General features: G+C 36.1%; 1 pseudogene; it reads left to right on the top strand.

Moving 5' to 3' along the window:
* The window catches only part of LOC134362668 (eukaryotic translation initiation factor 2-alpha kinase 3-like), a 66,920-nt pseudogene extending 52,508 nt beyond the window's left edge, over positions 1-14,412 (top strand).
* Positions 14,413-15,745: the final 1,333 nt, after the last annotated feature.

The following is a 15,745-nucleotide window of genomic DNA, read 5'->3' as shown; positions in this document are numbered from 1 at the left end:
CATTAATCAGTGTGTCTGTTTTTATGCCAGTACCATACTGTTTGGGTTATTATAGCTTTGTAGTATAGCTTAAAGTCAGGTAGTGTTATGCCTCCAGCTTTATTTTTTTTTGCTCAGCATTGCTTTGGCTATGCATGGTCTTTTATTATTCTATATAAATGTCTGGATAGTTTTTTCCATTTCTGAGAAAAATGTCTTTGGAATTTTGATGGGGATTGCATTGAATTTGTATATCACTTTGGGTAGTATGGACATTTTAACTATGTTGATTCTTCCAATCCAAGAGCATGGGATATCTTTCCATCTTCTTGTATCCTCTCTAATTTCTCTCAGCAGTGGTTTGTAGTTCTCATTATAGAGATTTTTCGCCTCCTTGGTTAACTCAATTCCTAAGTATTTTATTTTTTTGGTGGCTATTGTAAATGGGCAGGCTTTCTTGATTTCTCATTCTGCATGTTCACTATTGGAGAAAAGAAATGCTACTGATTTTTGTGTGTTGATTTTGTATCCTGCTACTGTGCTGAAATCATTTATCAGTTCCAGGAGTTTTTTTGTAGAGGTTTTAGGCTGTTCAATATATAGGATCATGTCATCTGCAAACAGGGACAGTTTGACTTCCTCTTTTCCAATCTGGATGCCCTTTATTTCCTTCTCTTCTCTGATTGCTCTGGCTAGTACTTCCAACACCATGTTGAATAGGAGTGGTGAGAGTGGGCATCCTTGTCTAGTTCCTGTTCTCAAAGGAAAAGCTTTCAGCTTTTCCCCATTCAGGATGATATTGGCAGTGGGTTTGGCATATATGGCTTTAATTATGTTGAGATACTTTCCCTCTATACCTAACTTATAGAGGGTCTTTGTCATGAATGAGTGCTGAACTTTATCAAATGCTTTTTTAGCATCTATAGAGATGATCATATGGTCCTTGTGTTTGTCTTTATTAATATGGTGTATCACATTTATTGATTTGCTTATGTTGAACCAACCTTGCATCCCTGGGATGAATCCCACTTGATCGTGGTGAATAATTTTACATATGTGTTGCTGTATTCTGTTTGCTAGTATTTTAGTGAGGATTTTTGCATCTATATTCATCAAGGATATCGGCCTGTAGTTTTCTTTTTTGGTTATATCTTTACCTGGTTTTGGTATCAGGATGATGTTTGCTTCATAGAATGAGTTTGGGAGATTTGCGCCTGTTTCAATCTTTTGGAATAGTTTGTAAAGAATCGGTGTCAATTCCTCTTTGAATGTTTGGTAAAATTCTGCTATGAATCCATCTGGTCCTGGGCTTTTCTTTGTTGGGAGCCTTCTGATAACAGCTTCCCTCTCCTTTATTGTTATTGGTCTGTTCAAATTTTCTACGTGTTCATGGTTCAGTTTTGGGAGCTTGTGTGTGTCCAGAAATTTATCCATTTCCTCCAGATTTTCAAATTTGTTGGCATATAGTTGTTTATAGTAGTCTTGAATGACTCCTTGTATTTCAGATGAATCAGTTGTAATATCGCCTTTTTCATTTCTAATTTTTGTTATTTGAGTCTTCTCTCTTCTTTTTTTTTTGTTAGCCATGCTAATGGTTTGTCCATTTTATTTATCTTTTCAAAAAACCAACTTTTTGATTCACTGATCTTTTGAATTGTTTTTTTGGTTTCAATTTCATTCAGTTCTGCTCTGATCTTAATGATTTCTTTCCATCTGCTAACTTTAGGTTTGGATTGTTCTTGTTTTTCTAGTTCTTTAAGGTGAAGTGTTAGGTTGTTCACTTGCCATCTTTCCATTCTTCTGAGGTGAGCATTTAATGCAATAAATTTCTCTGGGCCTCAGTTTCTACGTCTGTAAAATTGCGGGCTAATAGTACTCATCTCATAGGGTTGTATTACGTGAATTAATGGCAATAAACTGCTTAGAACACTGCTTGGCACGTTGCAAGTACTATATATGCACTTGCTAATATTAATATTATCACTTTAATTATTACGTCTTAAGACATAAATGTAGAGAAGTTTGCCCAGGGAGGTATATAGAATCATAGGATTAAGGATTAAGTACCCTGAGCTGGCTGGGTAGCTCCGTTGGTCAGAGTGTGGTGCTGATAACACCCAGGTCCAGGGTTTGATCCCTCTATTGGCCAACAAAAATAAATAAATAAATAAAAATAAAAAAGGATTAAGTACCCTGGACCCTAAGGAATGTGGATCTCTAAAAGTGTAAGTAGATGTTCAATGAATGATGTTATCTTTGCTATCTTGCCCTTTTCTTTACTTGCAGTACTTGTCTGGCATGGAAAAATTGTTTTTATTTTCATATTAGCCCATTTTAAAAGTGGAAGGTGTTTGAGAATATCTGTTTTTCTTGTATTTCTTTTCTGTAGTCATTTGAATAGTTCATTTCTTCACCTTCTTCATACACACCCACTGTACTTTTGTTTCTTTCATTTTTTCAGCCTTCCAACATATTCTTTGCAATGGATGATGTGGTCAAGGCTGGAGACTTTGGATTCGTAACTGCAATGGACGAGGATGAGGAAGAGCAGGTGGTTCTGACCCCAATGCCAGCGTATGCCAGACACACAGGACAAGTAGGGACCAAACTGTATATGAGCCCAGAGCAGGTGAGTTTTTCAGACTTTTATTTAGCATGGCAGCAAGCTAGATATGCCCGATGAATCTCCTCCCATGTTCTCATTAAAATACCCAGTACTATAAAGCCTGAAAATTATGAAAACTGGCAACACAGCTAGGGTGCAGTTTCTACAACCTACATTGGGGACGGGTTAAGAAAAATAAAACACCTAAAATACACTCATCCTCTGAATCAGAACCTGACAGCAACCACAAATTTAGGAAGAGACTTTGAATGCCACCCTCCCAAACTTAGCTCCAATTTGTCTTGTGTACTATGTAGGAATTGTTTTCAAAGCATGAAAAATGAGCTGTTCTCTGTGGGAATTCACAGGCAGCTTCCAGAATGTATCACGGCAGGAAATACTCATAGAGCTGCATAGGCCGGGATATGTTGCCTCATAAGATACTTGGTCTCCAAAGGAAAGGCCCTGTGGACAGTGCAGGGACTGGAGAGTGGCAGGAGCAGGGCATCCCGGGAGCTTCAGAGCAGCACAGCAGCCGCCACCAGGCCACTGATGCTCACAAGCTTATCTGCTTAGATCAGCGGGTCTCACACTTTCTGTTCTCAGTACCTGTTTAAACTTGTAAAAATGATTGCGAACCCAGAAGTTTTTCTTATAGAATTTTATCTGTCAATATTTTCCATATTAGAAATTAAAACTGAAAAATTAATAAAGCTTTATTAATTTGATTAAAATAGTATTAAACCATCACATCTTAAGATGTTTTTATGAAAAATAAATATTTCCCCAAACAAAAAAAAATTAGAATAGTAACATTTATTTATATTTTTACAAATCTCTAATATCTGACGTACAAAAGAGCTAGATTCTTTTATCTGTTTTTGATTTCAATCCATTGCAATATGTTATTTTGGCTGGATGTAGTGCATGAAGAAAATCTGGCCCCACACAGATATGTAGTTGAAAAAGGGAGCAATATTTCATATCAGGGAATTATGGATACTCTTCTTTGTTAGTACACCAAAATTCAATAAATGATAGTTTCTTAAAAGTCATTTATACTGTGGAATCTAAAACCATATCGATGAGTATTTTGTGCTGTTACTTTAATATCCCTTGGTCCCTTTTGCACTTTGAATGGATCTTTTTACCAATGCATGATTTTGTGACATTATGCATTGGTCACTTTGAAACTATTGGATCCTTAAGTTATGCAACTTTTCTAAAAATTGTCACAGATTTTTATACAGTATAAAAAATCACTTTTGTTAATATCACCACGAGTCTTGTTAGAAAAGGCTTTAAGTGTTGGGAAGCTGTCAGATTCTCACTGGTGGGTGTGAAGTTTTCAAAATTCTAATTTTCACTTGAAAGCTCAACTTTTATCATTGGCAAGATATACTCGCAGTGTCAGTTTTCCTTGATAATATGATTTCTACTCTCATATTGTTCATCTGTAAGAGAATGTCCAGTGCTCAAGTCCGAATAACTATAGTTTGTCTACCAATCATTCTTTCAAGTCAGAAGGGTGCTCTGTGAAGAGCAGCTCAGGCGTATTGTGACTCAAATAATTGCACAAGTGCATTTTTTCGAGACTACCATTTTCACTTTGGAATGGAGCAGAAATGCTTTATGAATAGTTCCCATTTTATCACACAAATTATTGAAAATATGTGTATTTAAGGGTTGAGATTTAACAAAATTAAAAATTTTTACTACACAGGAAGGACATTAAAGTGAGATGTGTTTTTTATTTTTTTAACCTGTAAGGGATACTAAAGAATGTAATTACTACCAGTAAAATTTGGTGCCGATTTCCTAATTCATGCTTAGATTTCCTCAGTGCAAAGGTCAACACAGTGAAAAGACAAATTCTGTCTTAGTATCATTATAAAAATAGTCTTGTCCTCACAGATCCCAGGTCATTGAAAGGGTGTTGAGGTCCCAGGAATTCGTGGACCACATTGTAGAACCACTGCATTAGTTTATCTTTGGAAGGTTATATCAGAAACCAGTAATAGAAATTGCCTTTGAGGAGAGGGACTTTATTTTACTATTATGCAGTATCTTGTTGAAGTGTTTGAATTATGTACATTATTCAAGTGTTTCTTTTTTGCATTTTAAATTTTTATTTTTTATTTAATTTAAAAAATGCTCTAAAGAACCCTGTACTTAGACATCTTGTACTTCAAAGATAAAGGGAAATATTATAAGTGTACATGGAGAGAAAAAAGAGGTTACAGCTAACGAGCTTGTTGTCTGTAGCACTCAACTCTGAAAGATTATAAAGCAACATACAACAGTTTTGAAGAAAAATAGTCATGACCTGTGAGTCTTGTATCTGGCTATGAAGTTATTCACATACAAAGAAATCAGGTATTTTTAGATAAGTAAAAGTTTGAAAAAAAAATCTTTTAAGTGAAAAAACAAGGTGTAGACATGTGTGTGCATATTGCGTTCCTTTTGTGTAAATGAGGGAAAGGTAGATATATGTTTGCTTATGTTTATATAAGAAAACTGGAAGGATGTGCAGGAGCTGGACGGTTATGGGGCTGGTGGGCCTGGGCAGACGAGGGGCAGGCGGAAGGGGAGGGTTACTTTTACTTCTTTCTGAGCCATGTCAATGGATTATCTATTAAAAGTGAATTTAAGAAGAGAATCTTACAAAAATTGGAAATAAATATCAGAACCAATCAACAATCTGTGCCAGTGGCTATTTTGAATTAAAATGTGCTTAATGAAAGGCTTATAATTTTAATCACAGTCATCACATTAAGCTGCATTGTAACTCCCATACTAAATTAACAAAGATCAGGAAATGGAAGACGGTAAGAACAAGAATAAAGATGGGAGTAGGGATTTGCATTTGATGCACCTAAATTCGGCAAATAGAACTAAAACAACATTTCTACCTTCTGTATCATTGCAGAAGATAAATGCAAACTGCAATGAAATGAAAGGGCATGAAAATACAAAAAACCAAAACGTAAAATGATGCTAAAGCCAAACATTTGTTATGATAATAAATAAATAAATGTGTTTAAATTTCTCCATGAAAAGGAAAACTTCAGATTGGGTTAGAAGTTTTTTCAAAAGAGAAAGGTTAAAAAGGGAAGATAGGTAAAAAACAGACTAGGCTTTATATGTAATTGCATTTGAATATTTATTGACAAATAAATTAAAATAGGATATACTTTCATTTCAACCTTCTAGAACATGAAGAAAAACCAGCATATCCCCAAACAGAAATTGGAAATGTCTTTCTATGATCACAGTGCAATAAAAAGAGGTTATAGTGGTTTGTTTTGGTTTTTTGTTTGCTTTTTATTTTTGTTTTTGCTTCTAGTTTGGGTAGCTGGGAATTTAAAAACGCTCCTAAATAACTGTCAGATCAATAATGAAGTAAAATACTTGTACAATCTATTGAGAGAATAATGAAAGAAATAGTAAAACACTGAAATCTGTAGGAAGTTATCAAAGTTCTATTTGGAGATAAATTTATTTGAAAGGCCTTCATTGCATAAGCACGTTACTGCGTGATTTAGCATTCTGCTCAGTAGGAGGCAGGGAAGAGCTGCAAGAAGATGGAAAACAAGCATAAGAGCAGATACTGATGAAATACTAAAACATCATCATTGTTGATTTTAATACCTTTAAATAAAAAGATAATCCTCTCTAGTGAATCTACTTAAGGGGGAAAAAAACCACACACAGATGTAGAAATTAGAAAGGATACAGCAGAGATTTTAATTTATAGAAGACTATTATACATAGTCTATTATTTGCAACCCAAAGTCTTCAACAAACTGTCTTAAGAAGAAAAAGAAATCTACTGGCCAAGTAATTGAATTGTCTTGGGGGAATGATGTGCCCAGGACCTGGTGAAAGGAAAAATTAAAACTGTATGGAATATCAAAATACTCTAAATACATATTTATATGCATAGGAAAAAAGACTGGAATAGCCGTAAAATATCCAGTCATTGCTCTCAAGTTAGGGGATTTTGTGTCAGTTTTAATCTATTTTGGACTTTTCTGTGTTTCCCAATTTTTAAAAATAGGCGTATATCAGGATTGATACCAAAAATTTTTTTAAAGCATTTTTAAAAATTCATCATTATTTTAGAAGCTGGAAATAACACTTTAACATTTGACATTTTATGAAAGCAAACTAGAAATAACTAAATAGAAGGAATCCCACCTGGTTGCTTATTGATAAAAGACTTTCTATATGGAAAGGTGCCCCAACAGCCCTGTTTAAAATAGGCCACTCTCCCTCCTTTCCCTACTAGGGTCTATCCCATTGTGCTGTATTCTCTTCATACCATTTTTAACTCTCTGAAATTGTTTTTTCTTCTCCTCTAAAACATATGCTATCAGAAGAGGAACCTTGCTTACCTTGTTTACTCTAACACCTAAAACAGTGCCTAGAATTCAGCAGGTGTTCATAAGTGTTTGGTGGATGAGTGAACGTGAATGCCAGTGAAAAGATGAACATCAGGTGGCCCTGGCCACCTGTGCACACTGCTGTCCTGACTGTGCTTTGGTTGTGGCTGCAGATTATGTGTGTATCAGCACGAGTGTGTACAAGCACGTGTGTGTATGTTTGTTGGAGGCAGGGACTGCCACACGAGAAAGGAAGAGATTGATGACAAGCAATGCTACATTTGGTGTTGTTGAAGATACTAGAAAATCAGGATGGCTATAGAAACGTTAATACTGTGTAGAATTTTAACGGTAGTTAAATTATGGTAATTAGAGATGGGTAGTCTTAATTCTCTTCTTAATAATCCTCTTTAAATATAGAAACTGTCATTTTAGTAAAAATAAAAAGAAAAGAAAAAAGAAACTCACTTTATAAAACATCCATTTAAAAGGGGTTCAGATCCAAGGGGTTCAGATCCAAGTACCAGCCAACCACCAAAAAAAAGTCTCTCAAAATACTTTGGCTATGTGAATTTTCTTACCCAAGCCTCAGAAGCTGTCCTAAGACATTGTTTTAAAATATTTCTTATTAAATTTCTTAATTTTCTTACCTGCAGATTAAATGAGCAGGGCCCACAGTTACTTTGCTCTTGGTTGTAATTACCAAGAAATATAGACCAAGTTCTAGTATTGCACAATAATAAAAAAATCAATTTAAACTGTGGAGTGTACTAACATTAATAAAGCAAATGTATTTCACAGGGCCTAACCTCCAAAGCCCTGTAGTTTCAGGAATAGCCTAACTTTTAAAAATTACACACAGAAATGTTAAGCTTGCAAAAGACAGAAAACTTTCCTCAGGCTAAAGTCTCTGTTGTAGATAAAGAATTGTAACACAGCAAAATTGCTGGCTCCAAGGGCAGATGTCCTTGGTGCAACGAAACCTAATGACTGTTGCCATGACAATTATCTTACTGTTCTTTTTGTAACCACCTATGTTCCTTTTCTGTAACTTTCCGACCTGGAGAATAAGTACTGAGAGAAGACCCAGTTCAATGTTAATTTTCCAAGGAATGCCTCTCTCTTGAGGGTTCGTGGAAATTAACCCCTTCAGGGCTTCTCACTGCTCAGAAGAAATGGGCTTTGGGTAATCCTTTTTGCGTCTCCATCACCCTGGGGAAGAGGTGACATTAAACTCTGAAAGGTAATCTTATATTTCATCTCCCTTGAGATTTTGTATTTAATTCCCTTTTATTTAGATATTTCCTAAAAATGACTTTTCATGTGTTCATGAGGCTACATTTAAGAAAATATATTGAATAATGCTTTTTTTCCTCATCATATATTAATCTGTCCTCTCCTCTATGTAGGGAATGTGGAAAGTATAGGAGTGTGTAAAGAAAAAGTGAATTCACTTACTAAAAATCTTTAAAACATTAATGGAGGTTAGTTATTTCCTTCTATGTATATATATATCCATCTTGTAACATATATTTATATATACTTTGTTTGGGAAGCAAAATTTAGATTCTACTCTATAAAATATTGGATGTAATATTAAAATGTAAACATTTTCTATATTACTAAACATTCTTAGAAAATATTTTTATCTGCATCATGTTTGCTCGGTTCAGCAATTTATTCAATGTTTGTTTTGGACATTTTAGTTACTTGTAAATTTTGCTGTTAGGAATATCACTTGGGTAGCTATCTCTGTTCACATTTCCATCTACCCTAGGTTGGACAAAATTAGATGGGACCATTGAGTGGGAAGAAATGTTTATTGCCAAGTTGCTTCTCACGAACGTGTTTCAATCTATAGTCTCTGAATAGTGCATAAGGGTATCCTTTCCATTGTACCCCTGTAAGCATTGTTTTTGAACATATTTTCTTTGAGTAATTCCCAACCCCCAGGGGTGAGAGGTAAGGGAGGATTCAGATTGCTGCAGTCACTTAGAAAGGAGGAGGGTGCTGCAGCTGATGTGGCCACTGAAGCTTTCCATCTGCTCTTGGAGAAGCATAGAGGCGGGCTGGCTGCACGGAAGCACCCAAGGAGACATACCAAGTAAGGTTTAGAGGGAGGTCGTGAAGGGCTCATCAACGCTGGCAACTGCCTTGTGACACCCCCACCCCACACCCCAATAAAGAAACGCTGGTCTGGAGCGTCTCCAGAGTGATGCCCTTCTTTGGACGTTTACCAAATGTCGTTACATGCCTAAAATTTTTTTCACAAATAAAAGTGTTCTTCTGAGTTACCAGGGGGTCACTTTTACTTTAAATGAGGCTTTGTTTAATGGAGTAGTTCAGTTGTAATTGATTTGTTCATTTTAACTTAACAAATGAGTATTTATTGAGGGCCTTCTCTCTACTTAGCCCAGTGCTGGATGATGGGAAAACAAAAGAAGCAGTTGCCTTCCCTCCGAGACTTTATAATCTAGTTATGAAGATAAGAAATATGCACATGAAAAATAAACTATGAATGCAAAGGAGCCCATAATTAAGTGCCATCATGAAGGCTAACCACAGTTGATTAGTGGTTTGGAGTAACGAAGAGTTTCTCATAAAAATGGGTGAGGACTAAGAAGATTAGAAATGAGAGATTTGGTTTAGATGGTGTTTGCTTTGAAAAACTTCACCTCGGGGGTGGTTGAGCAGCTTTTACTGGCTCCCTAAAACTCTTTTTTAGCATCGCAAGGCTCCAGGTTTCTGCCAGTTCTGTTTTACTGATGCATATCTCAGAGCTATGCCCGGGCCTTCCTTCTGGAATGCTGAGTAGTTTAATTACTCCTGGTGTAGTGAGTTGAAGGAAAGAGGCTTGAGAGATTATTAACTCTTTGCTAACATTTTTACACGTGCACTTTCATTTAAACCAAGAAGTGGCTAAGTAAACTTGGTGATTTAGTAATGCTATAACATGCATTGTACTATCTCTGTGTTAATTTTTTAAATACTGTTTTCTTTATGTGGGATTTCAGATTCATGGGGACAACTACTCTCATAAAGTGAACATATTTTCTTTAGGCCTGATTCTATTTGGATTGCTGTACGCATTCAGCACTCAGATGGAAGGACTTAGGGTAAGTACCCCCGTCCTCAAAAAAAGGCTGAAAAAGAAAATAAAATTTACAAAAGAGTTTTTAAAAGAAGATTAAGTTATTCTTAGCACCAACAGACTAGTTAACTAGAAGTGAAAGAAGTCATATGAGCAGTACAGTGAGGATCTGCAGACTGCTTCCATCTAAAGCTCAGTCTTTGAAAAATTGTTTAGTTGGATTGTTTGTTCCTAGTTTTTGCTTAAATTTATTGTAACTTAACAATATCTTGAACTCAATAAATTTGTAACAAGTGCAAATCTAGGGGAACCCTAGGGAAATAATGGGGGTGGGCTGGAGAGTGGGAGGGAAAGAGTGGTGCTGGTAGCTGGTCAGAGAAGATTTTTCTGGAGGGCAAGAGGCCACACACTTATATACTTAAAAGCTAGTGAATTATGCATAATCAGTTTTTTCCCTCTCAAAATAAACCATGAGCACAGCTTTTAAGGCAGATCATACCAAAAGTCTTTTCAAAGCAGGCCTCTGCCACATTCGTCCCCGTCCTCCATCAGTGGTTATGTTCCACCTAGTTGCTGTCCCTGGTACTTACCTCCATGTTTCCAAAGTTTATGGTCTTATCACCATTTCTTAATTTATCAATTTTAGCTCATATATTGACTTCTGGCCATGGCAGAAGAGGATGTAGTTCTCACACAGAACCAGAGGACTCATCTTCTAAATGAAAGGACCTACCAAGAGTTCTGCACAACATGTGGGAAAAAAGAAAAACTAAACAAAAATAACTAAATTTCAGAACACATGAAATAAAGGCCCCAAAAGCTTCCAGAAAGGAGAATAAAATAGGTCCAACGGAAGTAAAGGATCTGGAATCAGATGGCATCAAATGAAATACAAATCAAAATCACTCTGAGAGAGCACTTCACACTATCTAGGATGTGCGTAATCCAAAAAAAAAAAAGCAAAATAGCAAGTGTTAGCTAAGATTCAGAGAAACGTGAATGCTTGTGTATTGCTGGTAGGAATAGAAAATGGTCCAGCTACTATGGAAAACAATTTGGTAGTTGCTCAAAAAGTTAAATATAGAATTGTTATAGGACCCCGTATTTCCACTCCTAGATTTATATTCAAGGGAAGTGAAAACATAGATCCAGACAAAAATGTATACACGAATGTTCATAGCAGGATTATTCATAAGAGGCAAAAGTAGAAACAACCCAAATGTTCATCAGTTGATGAATGAAAAAACAAATTGTGGTGTATCTGTACAATGGAATATTATTCAGCCATGAGAAGGAATGAAGTACATACACACATGAAACTTGAAAACGTTATGCTAAGTGAAATTTGCTACGGTCCACATTTGTATGTTTCCATTTTTATGAAATGTCTAAATAGGCAAATCTAGGGAGACAAAGTTAGATTAGTAGTTACAGGAGGCTGAAGGCAAAAGGGGTTGGGGAGTGACTGCTTAATGGGTACAGGGTTTCTTTGGGGTGATGAAAATGTTCTGGTATTAGTGTTGATGGTTGTGCAACATTGTAAATATAAGAAAAATCACTGAATTTTACACTTTTAAAATGGTGAATTTTATATGAATTTTGTTTCAATAACAAAATGTAAAAAAAATTGATTATAAAATATTTTGTTGAATTAATAGTATTTATCTTGGCCATGTAAATAGTATTCTATGCTAGGACAAATAGTGTATTCTGACTTTCTTTTCTTTCTTATACAACCCGTTTTTCCACAATCATCTTTGCTCAATTGCTTAGTTTTCAATGAACCCTGACGTGGGTACTTCAAAAAGTTCGTGGAAAAATAGAATTAAAAGGTGATACAAGGCCAAGAGCCTCAGCCATGCCCCCCAATGTCCACATCCAGCCCAGAGAGAACCACTGAGCTGCCCCCAGAAGCTCCCAGGGCTCTTCTCCTGCGGGAATGAAGGGGTGCCAGTGGCCTCGACCATGCCCCCTTCCTCCTCCTCGCGCCACGTTCCCTTCCTCTGTCTCCTTTCCCCTTCCCACCAAGTGCTCCAAGGCAACATTTTAGAATGTAAAAAATAAATTAATTAAATTAAAAATTAAAAACAAAACTTAAACAAAAAAGGTAATACAAATCTTCCCATGAACTTTTTGAGGTACACTCATAAATTTTAACTACTGTTCAAACAATATTTTCTCTGAGGTTTAATATAGCTGTTCTCTTTATATACCTGTCTAAGCAGTATCTACACATATATACACATATGTGTATACAAGGGATCTTCAAAAAGTTCATGGAAAGGTTCATACTAACTTTTAATTCTATTTTTCCACAAACTTTTTGAAGTATCCTCAATATATGTAAATATGCGCGTGCGCACACACAGACGCACGCACACACACACACACAGACACACACATAGACACACACACACACAATCACACACACACAGACACGCACACACGCACACACACACACACACACACGCACACACACACACACACCCTCTCCTATATTTTGAAGTTTGAAGGAGTGTACATCTATGTTCAGGAAGCCATTGTATATACATTAGTTAGTCAGGAAACACTATTGATAAGTTTTCCACCTGTTTAATATCCGACTTTTCTTCTTAGCTACTCTGTTAGAGTATCAAAAGGTATTTTTATGCTTAAATAGATCCATATGCCAAAATAAACTTAAAGATAATTAACACCTTTCTTTTTAGATATTGACTGATGTAAGAAATCTCAAATTTCTACCACTATTTACTTAGAAATATTCTTGTGAGGTATGTAAAATTCTCATCTTTTATTTTCTTTAGAATCATATTTAGAACTTAAAGGATCCTTAGCAATCAACTCATCATTGCCCCATTTTACAGATGAGAAAGCCAAAGGTCTAGAGAGGAAAGGGACCCACTCCCAAGAGCACACAAGTTGTTAAGTCCAAAGACTGGAGCCCGGGCCTGTCCTCGTCAGCTTAGTGTCCTGTGCTGTGTGCTGTGTGGCCTCCTGCACGTCGGTGGCAGCAGCCTGTGCTGAAATAAGGCTGACACACGGAGCACCTTCACAGGAATACAGTTACTGTCATGATCATGCCATTAATCTCTTTATTTTTATGAATTTGTGAGAGAATTTAAAAACTTCCTCACTTAAAAAAAATTTATCTAAGACACTAATAATTTCCGTTGATTGTGTGTATTGGGGTTACACCACCCAGTAAATGATTCAGAAGAGTAGGAAGGGAAAACCTAAGCTGGTCTTGATGGTGAAAATTGTGTGTAAAGAACATTTGAAGTTATATTTCTTTTTGTGGCTTTTGTTTATTTTTATTTTATAATATGTTTGGTCTACAAACACATCATTTTAAAATTTATACATTGATAAATCTTGAATTTTCTTAAATAATTAAGTTGAAGTAAATTAGACTGTGTGTGAATCATCAAATTAGAAAAAGTCAAGGTTTGTCTTTCAGTATAATTATAATTACAATGAACCCACAATGAAGGATTGCATGAAAAATGAACTTTATAATAACATACTTAGATATAGGAACCGGAAATGAAATGTTTTACTAAAAATTGTCATCATTCATTTTGCAAAGTTGATAATTCTATTCCCAGCAGGGCTCATATTTTATGTTACATCATTAAAAGGGATTTTTTTAAAAAATCAAGAAGAGGGGTTGGGTGCTGATATCTGGCATGATTGTTTTTTTAATTGACATTTTTACTGAGATAAGTATAGACGCATATGCAGCTGTAAGATGAACTTATTTTTATAATTGGATGATGTCTGTGTTTCAAGGATGTGACTTAAAATCTCTTTATGTTAGAAAAACACTAATTACCAGCCAATGGTTGTTTCTTTGGAGCAGGGCTTGGCAAACTCGGGCGCACAGGAGAAGTCAAGCCTGCTGCCTGTTCTTGTAACACAGGTTTATTGGAACACAACTGCGCCCATGAGTTTACGTACTGGTTATAACAGCTGTTGTGCTTGGGTGGCACAGTGAAACGATACGGCTTACAAACTTAAAGTATTTACAGAAAAATTTTGCTTACCCCTGATTTAAAGGAATGTTTAGTGATCTAAACATGGCTCTTTTTTCAGAAAACAATTTTTGTATTTCAGTATGTGATGGTTCAAGACATGCTCTGTCCGTCCTCCGTGGAACGACCTGAAGCTATAAATACCATTGAAAATGCCACATTTGAGGACTTGGAAAAACAGTGCTCAGGCAGAGGTCTGGCTCCATGAGTTCATCAGCGACAGAACATTCAAGACAGTCCAGCAACTGCTGTAGCCCTTTGCCAAGCGATTTAGCCTCAAGTTGTGCTAACAGCCCTGTCACAGAAGAGCCCACCTCTTAGGAGTGTGACTTTCCAAAGCTGTAGACTTGAAAATTTTGTTCTTTGCTCAATTTTATTTTGGACTGACTACTTTTTCTAAGTCAAATCTAAAGAGGATTTGGGGGCATAGAATAATTTTGAGCCAGCTCTTGACTTCTGCCGTACTTAAGGAGAGAGCTGTCCCAAGCACATGCGGTCTTGCTCTTCTTTGGTCTCTTGAAACTGGTGGATGAAGCTTTACAGCCCTCACCTTTTGCCCCGGGAGGTAGAAGCAATCCCTAAATACAGAGAGAGAATTAAAATGGAAATATTTTATAGTACAGAAGAATGAAAGTCCCCCCATGTGGTAATTGTCTTGTTCCAGAAATGTGCTGTCTTGAGATATGATGATTTTGAAACTGATTTCCAAAAAAAGCTGACTCCTTTTTTGTCCCTGCTGGGTAACTTAGGAATCTGCGCTATTTTGGAGGACAAGTAGCAGAAATCGTATGACTGGTTATGTCTGCAGTTTTATAGTCGTATTTGTAGCATTAAATAGCTTTATTTCTTAGATGGTTCTAGGAAGAGTTTAAGAGCTTTTTGTACTTTTACCTCCAATAAAGGGAAAATGAAGCATTTTATGTAAATTGGTCAAAAGTTCTGGTTTGGGGACGAAAAAAGCCATAGTAAGAAATGGGTCATATATTACAACTAACTTCTTCAATTATGGACTTTTTAAACCTAACGAAATCTTAAATGTCTTACATGTAATCCTGTAGGTCGGTACCCCCTAACTGATTATAGAAAACAGTTTAATCATCTAACTTGCTAACATGTTTTTATTTTTCATTGTAAATATGTTTACTTTTATTTATAAAAATTCTGAAATCAATCCATTTGGGTTGGTGGTGTACAGAATGCACCTAAGTGTGTTAATCATTGTGACTTCTTTCAAGTCTAAATGATTTAATAAAACTTTAAAAAATTATTTATGGTTGGCTCTTTTGGGGGGAGTTAATCCCAAAATGGTAGATTTCCAAATTTATAAAATGTGATCATAGGTCTAGGAAGGGTCATAACCCTACCCTCAAGAAAACTTACGCCTAACCTATTTCAGACAGGTGTCTTTTCCATTCTTTCCCAAAGACTTGGCACGGCACTTTCAAAATTTTCAGGATTCATAATCAAGAGACCTTTGCTTAGTGCCTATTCTTTGCCAGAAACTGGGAATATACAGAGAATCCTACCCGACAGGGAGACCTCACAGAGAGAAGGGCTTACAGGGGTAATGCTAGTTATGTTGATGTAGCCGTGTATCCAACACATGCCACATGGAGGCACGTGGCATGCTGAGCTCACTAGGCACCAACTGGCT

Source organism: Cynocephalus volans, chromosome 14 (assembly GCF_027409185.1).
Source record: "Cynocephalus volans isolate mCynVol1 chromosome 14, mCynVol1.pri, whole genome shotgun sequence".
NCBI classification, from domain to species: Eukaryota; Metazoa; Chordata; class Mammalia; order Dermoptera; family Cynocephalidae; genus Cynocephalus; species Cynocephalus volans.
Note: the sequence above shows the minus strand (reverse complement) of the source record. Positions and strands in the feature narration are given on the sequence as shown.